The 6,772-nt window shown below is 35.0% G+C and overlaps 1 pseudogene; it reads left to right on the top strand.

The window, feature by feature from the left end:
• The first annotated feature begins 5,382 nt into the window (after positions 1–5,382).
• On the top strand, positions 5,383–6,390 carry LOC138151365 (oligosaccharyltransferase complex subunit OSTC-like; annotated as a pseudogene).
• Positions 6,391–6,772: the final 382 nt, after the last annotated feature.

The following is a 6,772-nucleotide window of genomic DNA, read 5'->3' as shown; positions in this document are numbered from 1 at the left end:
AAGTATTAGATATAATGAAGACACACTACAGCCTTTTTCAAGTAATACCAGAGTGAGGCAAGGATGCCCACTCTCCCCACTATTATTTGATCTAGTTCTGGAAATTCTAGCAATAACAATTAGACCAAAGAAAGGGATTAAAGGAATAAAGATAGGCAAAGAAGAGACAGAACTAACCCTGTTTGTTAACAGCAAACCACTGCAGTATCTTCACCAAGAAAATCCCAAATGAAGTCTACAAAGAATCAGAAATGACAGAATAACAACAATGTTAAAGGAGCAGAAGACTTGGAATATAATATTCTGGAAGGCAAATGAGGTAGGATTATAACCAAGAAAACAGGAAAACTTAGTATAATCCTTCAGGGGGAAAATGGATATTTAGTGAAATAGAGGGTTTTCAAATATTTCTGATAAAAGACCAGAGCTGAATAGAAAAATTTTACTTTCAAATTCAAGACTCAAGAGAAGAAAAAGAAGATAAAAGTGAAAGAATAATAATAAAGGACTATATAAGATTAAACTATTTATATTAATGTATGGAAAGATAATACACATAAATCCTAAGAACTTTATCATTATTAGGGCAGTTAGAATACTCTACATAGACAGAAAGCATAAGAATGAGTTAATTATGTTAAGGTGATCTCAAAAAAAATAGATATGTTAGAAAAAAGAATGTGCTGGGAGAAGGAGTGAAGGAGAGAAAGAATGGAGGAAATTATCTCCCATAAAAAAGGCACAGAAAGAAGAGCTTTTACAATGGAGGGGAAAATGGTGGGGGGAGCAGGAAACACATGTCACTGTCATCTAAATTGGTTCAAAGAGGGGGAAAAATACAGACATACACACATAGAGTCAATTTGGTATAGAAATCTATCTTATCCAACTAGGAAGAAAGAGGGGAAAGAGACATTATAAAAGGGAGGGGAGAATAAAAGGGAGGGCAGATAAAGGAAGGCAGTGGTCAGAAGTAAGAACAATTTAGAATTTAGAGAAGGAACAGGATTAAAAAGAAAACGAGGATAAAAACAAGAAAATAGGATGAAGGGAAATGTACAATTAGTCATCATAACTGTCAATGTGAAGGGTATGAACTTACCTATAAAATAGAAGCAGATAGCAGAATGGATTAGAAGTCAGAATCCAACAATATGCTTTTTCAAATAATATTTTATCTTCCCCTAATTATATGTTAAAACAATTTTTAACATTTTTAAGTTCCAAATTCTATCCCTCCCTCTTTCCCCCCTTTTCCCCTCCTGAGACAGTAAGCAATCTTATATGTTATACATATACAATCATGTAAAACATTTCCTTATTATTCATTTTGTACAAAAAGACTCACATAAACAAAAGAAAGAAAGTGAAAAATAGTATACTTCAGCCTATATTCAGACAACATCAGTTCTTTCTCTGGAGGCAGATAGCATGTTTCATCAAGAGTCCTTTGGGGGGTGGCTAGGTGGCACAGTGAATAGAGCACTGGCCCAAACCCGGCCTCAGACACTTACTTACTAACTATGTGACCTTGGGCAAATCACTTGACCCCAATTGCCCTGCCTTCCCCCCTCCAAAAAGAAAAAAGAAAAAAAAAGTCCTTTGGAATTGTCTTGGATCATTGTATTGCTGAGAATAGCTAAGTCATTCACAATTTATCATATGGTATTGCTATTGCTGTGTACCGTGTTCTCCTGGTTCTGCTCATTTCTCTTTGCAGCAGTTCATGTAAGTCTTTACAGGTTTTTCTGAAATCATCCTACTTGTCATTTCTTACAGCACAATAGTATTCTATCACAATCTCATGCTACAGCTTTTTCAGCTGTTCCCTAGTTGATGGTCCTCCCCTTAATTTCAAATTCTTAGCTATCAAGGAAAGAGTTACTACAAATGTTTTTGTACAGCTAGATCCTTTTCCTCTTTGTTTAAATGTCTTTGGGATACAGATCTAACAGTGGTGTTGCTAGATTAAAGGGTATACACAGTTTTATAGCTCCATACTACTAAATTGTTCTTCAGAATGGTTGGATCACTTCACAATTCCACCAACAGTGCATTAGTGTCCCAGTTTTCCCCCATCCCCTCCAACATTTGTCATTTTACTTTTTTGTCATATTAACAAATCTGATAGGTGTGAGGTAGTACCTCAGAGTTGTTTTAATTTGCATTTTTCTAACCAATAGTGATTTAGAGAATTTTTGTATATGACTATCTATAGCCTTGATTTCTTTGTCTAAAAATTGCCTGTTCATATCTTTAGAACACTTATCAACTGGGGAATGTCTTGTATTCTTAAAAATTTGACTCAGTTCTCTATATATTTGAAAAATGGGGCCTTTAGCAGAGATACTTATTATCAATTACCCCTTCCAACCCTGTTTTCTGCTTTCTTCCTAATTTTGGTTGCATTGGTTTTGTTAGTGTAAAAACTATTCCATGCTCTCTTAATTTGTTTATGGTATTACTCTTTATGTGTAAATCATGTACCCATTTTGACCTTATCTTGGTATACAGTGTGAGATGTTGGTATATACCTAGTTTTCCCCTAACCATTTTTCAGTTTTCCCAGCAGTTTTTGTCAAATAATGAGTTTTTGTTCCAAAAGCTTGGATCTTTAAGTTTGTCATATACTAAATTACTATGGTCATTTACTATAGTGTGTGCATACCTAATCTATTCCACTGATCCACCACTCTATTTCTTAGACAGTACTAGATTGTTTTGATAATTACTGCTTTATAATATAGTTTAAAATCTGGTATGGCTAGACCACCTTCCTTCACATTTTTTTCCTTGATTTCCTTAATATTCTTGACCTTTTGTTCTTCCAGATGAATTTTAATAATATGTTTTTAAAAGGGACACACTTGAAAGAGAGAGATACACAGGGAGTTAAAATAATGGACAGGAATAGAATCTATTGTGCTTTAGCTGAAGCAAATGGCACAGCATCCAAATTCTTAAAGGAAAAGTTAAATGAGTTACAGGAGGAAATAGAGAATAAAGCTACACTAGAAGGGGACATCTACCTCTCTAATGAATCTAACTAAAAAATAAACAATAAAAAAGTTAAGGAGATAAGCAGAATTTTAGAAAAGTTAGATATGATAAACTTCTAGAGAAAACTGATTGGGAACAAAAAGGAATATATATTTTTTCTAAGCTGTAAATGGCACCTTCATAAAATTGACAGTGTATTAGGGCAAAAAAAGCCTCACAACCAAATAAATAAAAGCAGAAATATTAAATGCATCTTTTCTAATCCATAGTGCAATAAAAACCACATCCAATATAGGCCATGTAGACAGATTAAAAATTAGTTGGAAACTAAATGATCTAATCCTAAAGAATGAGTGGTTCAAATAACAAACCATAGAAGCAATTAATAATTTAATTAAAGAGAATTACAACCAGAAGATGATATAACAAAACTTGTGGGATCCAGCCAAAACAGTACTTAGGAGAAATTTTCTATCTCTAAATACTTACATCAATGAAAAATAGAAAGAGAGCAAAGACTTGAGCATTCAGCTAGGGGGGGGGGGGGAACAGAAAAAGAACAAATTTTAAATCCCCAATTAAATACCAAAATAGAAATCCTGAAAATCAAAGGTGAAAAATCAAAGCAAAAGTAAAAAAACCATTAAACTAATAAATTAAACTGGGAGCTGATTTTATGGTGAAAGCCCAATAAAATAGAAAATCATTCATTAGTTTGATCTAAATAAAAAAAAAGAAAGTAAAATTATAAATATCAGAAATGAAGAGGATAAATTTCTCACCAATGAGAATGAAATTAAAGCAATATTTAGGGGTTAGTTTTCCCAATTATAGACCAGTAAAACTGACCATCTAAGAGAATAGATGAATAAATTGTTTAGACTAACAGAGGAGTAAGTAGAATACTTAAATTACCCTATCTTAGAAAAGGAAATTGAACATTCTATAAATGGCTCTTTAAGAAAAACAGATGGGGGGCAGCTAGGTGGCACAGTAAATAGAGCACCAGCCCTGGAGTCAGGAGGACCTGAGTTCAAATCCGACTTCAAACACTTAACACAAAACTAGTGGTGTGTTGGTCAAGTCACTTAACCCCAATTGCACTACCTTCCCCCTCCAAATAAAAAGAAAAAGAAAAACAGATGGGGGGGGGGGCGTGGCTAGGTGGCTCAGTGAATAGAGCACCTGCCCTGAAGTCAGGAGGACCTGAGTTCAAATCCGGTTTCAGACACTTGACACACTTACTAACCATGTGACTTTGGGCAAGTCACTTAACTCCAATTGCCCATTGAAAGGCAAAAAAAAAAAAAGCAGATGGATTTACAAGTGAATTCTACCAAATATTTAAGGAACAATTAATCCCAATTCTATATAATCTATTTGAAAAAAATAGATGAAGTCCTACCAAATTCCTTTTATGACACAAATATTGTGCTGATACATAAAGCAGGGAAAATGAAAACAGGGAAAGGAAACTATAGACCAATTTCCTTAATGAATATTGAGGCAAAATTTAAATAAAATACTCATAAGGAAACTACAGCAATGTATACAAAGATCATACACTATGAACAGGTAGAATTTATATCAGAAATGCAGGGCTGCTTTAATATTAGGAAAACTATGAGCCTGATTGACCATTTCAATAACAAAGTAACAAAAAAATCATCTGATTATATCAATAGATACAGAAAAGACTTTGGACAAAACACAATACCAATTCTTATTTAAAACATTAGAAAATTTAGGAATCAATGGAGACTTTCTGAAAATCTAAAGCCAAGAGCAAGTATTATCTGAGAGATAATATAATAAGCTAGAAACTTTCCCATTAAGAACAGTAGTGAAGCAAGGATGTCCATTTTCATCACTATTATTTAATATTATATTAAAATGCTAACTATAGCAATAAGACAAGAAAAAATGGAAGAAATAAAAACAGGTAGTCAGGAAACAAAACTATCATTCTACCTGAGAGAATCAACTAAAAAATTAATTGAAATGAAAAACAATTTTATTAAAGTTGCAGGATTTATAATAAACCCACATCATAATCAGCACTTCTATATATTACCAGCAGGAATAGAAAGAGAAATTCCATTTAAAATAGTTACAGACATTATAACGTACTTGAGAGTCAAGTACAAAATTAAGATAAATCTAAACAATTAGACAAATATTCATTATCCATGGGTAGCCCAACTTAGTATAATAAGAATCACAATTCTACATAAGCTATTCAGTGCCATACCAATCAAACTACTAAATTAATAATTTTATAGAACTAGATAAAATAATCACAAAATTCACCTTGAAGAACAAAAGGGGGTTCTCCTCGCCACGGAGTGAAGGGCTCAGGGGCCACCAGACGTCAAAGCTGCCATGGAGACGTTATACCGGGTGCCCTTCGTGGTCCTCGAGTGTCAAACTGAAGCTGAAGAAGCCACCATGGGCCCACATGCTGTCAGCGATGACGGTGTATGCCCTGGTGGTGGTTGTCTTATTTCCTCATCACCGGAGAAATAATTTATGATGTCATTGTGGAGCCTAGTGTTGGACCAAATGACAGATGAACATGGACATCAGAGACCAGTTGCTTTCCTGGCATATAGAGTAAATTGACAATATATTATGGAAGGACTTGCATCCAGTTTCCTGTTTGCAATGGTGTAATGGGAATGCAAATTTGGAAGATCTTCCCTGCCCCTAGGCTAAAGTGCACCTGAAGCCTGGGGTGGGAGGCTTGTTTTTCAGTAGATACTTTTTGATTGGCCAGTGGGTCCAAAGGTTGTTACATTCTCTGAGCCAGGAGAAGGCTATATAAGCCCTGATGTGTAGCTTTGTTTTGGGACTCACTTTGAGAAGTGTTCTGTGATTTGATCTGAATTCTGGGAAGCCATTGTTGAGAGTCCCCCGGCTTTGAAAAACCCAGATGTGGAAACCCAGATGTTGACTGGGTATAGATGTAATGGTTGGACAGTTTGGAAAGCTGTCTACTTGATCTGTTAATGTCTTGATAATTCTGTCTGTATATTTTGAAGTTTGGGGTGCTGACCTTTTTCCCCTGAACAAGGTAAACGATATATGTCTGACTGATTAAAGTAAGCTTGTTAACCCATTTTGAGTTGCTTTCCTTTAACAAAGCAGATCCAAGAACCTGTGGTAGCTGCAAACCCTGAGGACGCGCTTGGGGTGCTTGCTGCTACAAGGGTGCTTGCTGCTACAAATGGGAGGTTTAGGTTTCATAATCCTAGACCAATCCAATACACCAAATATCCCAAGCTCAATAGGTTTCTTTTTCTATTCATTGGTTTTGTCAGGGTCCTCTTAAGTTTCTTCATGGTGAGAATGTTCATGAGAATGAAGCTGCTGGGCAATCTGCTGGGTTAGAGTTCCTTTTGTGAAGCCACAACAGTAGCTGGGTTCACTCCTTTTAATGGTCTTTCTAAAGCCATTCTGCCCTCCAGGACAAAACGTGGAACATGGATTGACTGTGTCTAAGAATGACATAAGGAAAGGTCTGGTGTAAAAATGCAGAAGGTTTTTAGTCCATTTTTTGGAAACAAATAAAACCAAAACCCTCTTGGTCCCGTTGATGTGATCAGTTTATAATAATAATAATAGTAATAGTAATAACACCATTGTTTTTCTATATTGACCCCCCCCATTCATGTCAAATAATCACATCTGTTCTCTTTGTTTTTCCCCCCCCATTTTTGAAAGAAACTATTTTCCTTTGTATAATGAAAGTATTGAATGAAGTATTTTCTTA

Source organism: Petaurus breviceps, unplaced genomic scaffold (assembly GCF_028583685.1).
Source record: "Petaurus breviceps papuanus isolate PSGF00001 unplaced genomic scaffold, PetGlider_PUasm1.0 90897, whole genome shotgun sequence".
NCBI classification, from domain to species: domain Eukaryota; kingdom Metazoa; phylum Chordata; class Mammalia; order Diprotodontia; family Petauridae; genus Petaurus; species Petaurus breviceps.
Note: the sequence above shows the minus strand (reverse complement) of the source record. Positions and strands in the feature narration are given on the sequence as shown.